The sequence below is a fragment of the Artemia franciscana genome, chromosome 18, assembly GCF_032884065.1.
Source record: "Artemia franciscana chromosome 18, ASM3288406v1, whole genome shotgun sequence".
NCBI lineage: Eukaryota > Metazoa > Arthropoda > Branchiopoda > Anostraca > Artemiidae > Artemia > Artemia franciscana.
In genome coordinates, this window is record NC_088880.1 from 27507798 (window position 1) to 27509868 (window position 2071).

General features: G+C 34.0%; 1 protein-coding gene across 2 annotated transcripts in view; it reads right to left on the bottom strand.

The window, feature by feature from the left end:
* Positions 1 to 248, bottom strand: part of LOC136038827 (brain tumor protein-like) — a 456036-nt gene extending 455788 nt beyond the window's left edge. The window contains exon 1 of one of the 2 annotated variants that reach the window (XM_065722231.1): positions 183 to 248. The gene's annotated coding sequence lies outside the window, so the exon portion shown is untranslated. The remainder of the gene's footprint in view (positions 1 to 182) is intronic. The other variant, XM_065722234.1, reaches the window with a different exon arrangement.
* Between the last annotated feature and the right edge of the window lie 1823 nt (positions 249 to 2071).

The window sequence follows — 2071 nt, forward strand, 5'->3', positions numbered from 1 at the left end:
CAAATAAAATCTGGATAGAGCCATAGCTTCACTATCCTAGGCTACCCCATAAAGATTCAGCCCAACAGGCCTTAGCTTATTCTAAGGAAGTGTAAAATTACTTATGGAGACTGTTAGTCTAAAATTTAAGAAAACAATTATTTTACAAAACAGTTCAATACAGCAATTACTTTTCTACTAACCAGTTTTTAAAATTAGGCTAAGAAGCTATTTTTACAATTGCAGCATGGTAGAGTCCACATTTTCCGGCAAATTCAAAATTGAAATTGAAAACGAGAATTCAAAAACAGCATCTATAGTTAACGCAGTCGGCCGCCTGTTTCTGGTCATCAGCTATCACTTACGAAATGTATGTAATTTATTATATGCATATTGCTCGTGTTCACCACATATTTATTAAGTTATAAAACGTATTAATTCCAATTCAATTGCCTACGTATTAATTTTAGGTAACAAATCTACGCCATCCAGTACAGATGTGGGATAACTTTCAGATTTTAGCGTTTGTAGCATGCTGTGCTGTGAGACTTACTTCGGTAAAGGATTAATTCATCAAATGGTGTTGACAATATAATAACCATTCATATGTCATTAACACAAAGTCATTGGTTGTACAAAAATAGATTTTGTACCGTGAGAGATCATGGTTCTTGTCATATTTCTCGATCATGGGTTCATGGCATCTTTATCTACCATATATTGACTACAGTAAATTTCTCCCAAAGGTAAAAAAGCAACTTCATTCTATCCTTATAAAAAAATTCAAGAATAAGTAATAAAAAAAAAATTATTATAGTAAACAGTTGTTTGTTTGATGTTGATAAGGCGGGCTCATTTTTCTTTTTTTTTCGCACATAAGTTGCCAGTCATCAGTTACCCTCGCATGCAAACTGTTTTTGTTTTGTTTTTTGGATTGATATTTGCCGAGTGTCAGTTGTTTTGTGGGTGGGTTCCCGTCTAGTGGTGAGTCGTGGATTTATTTATATTTATTTTATGCATTTGTTTTTTTTTGTCAAATAGGTGTGCTATATTGTTATATCAGGTCTTTGTCAATCGACCTTGTGTCTCCAGCTTGACCCTTCTTTTTATACTGTATATATACTAAAAATCTTGAATCATTAAATGACGTCCATGCGTCTAGTTCTAGACACTTCCCCGTCAGAAATTTCCCTTTCTTCAGGTCCTCAATGCCTCTTTCTTCAGGCCCATACGTGATTTTCGTATCAGATTTTCTGAGCTCTCCTTAGGTTACTAATTCCAGTCAACAGGCCTAAATTTTTGACGACACTTTTTGCCTTTGGCAATTCTTGCTGACTCTCCACATTTTTTACTACCATATTACCTTTTTTATATCCATCCCTTTTTTCAAGTGGTTTAATTACAATATTCAATTCTTCATTTTCTCTTTGTAATTTTGCCTTAGTTGATGAAGAAATTACTATACCAAACCATAAATCCTAAGAAAGATCTTTATTCTCTTAGATTTCTTGGTCTATGTATACTTTTAGTAGTGTCTAGTTTATTTTGGAGGGACGCAATTCCCTGTTTCGCTGCTGAATATTCAAGCAAGTTCAACTGAGGGTCAAAAAAGTGTTTTTTCTTTGCCTAATTTTATATTATATTGTTTCAGTCTTTTGAATACCTCTTAGGTGCTGCAATTCATCTCCGTGTGACGAAATATAAATATCCTGTGAAAACATTGATAAGGTATGCCCGAAATCGGAACTTTCTGGAAGTGGATTTTTGCCGTTGACAGGATACTCGTGGTGATATGCTGGCAACCTAGGACACCACATTCCACGTGTAAAAAACACCGTGAGGTAACTGAAAAGATTAGTAACATCTACTATCTGGATGCAGAGGAACATTGAAGAACACATGTTTTAGATCAAGATCAGCAGAATGTTTTTTTTTTGTTATTTGATTGCTAAAAAACATCTTGGATTTTTCTAATAGACCAAGCTGAATATTTCACTACGGCGTTTATTGCTTAACAGTCAATGACTATACGTTAAGTTTCAATTGTCCATTCATTTCATATTAAAATTTTATCCCTTTAGGCTTACCCACA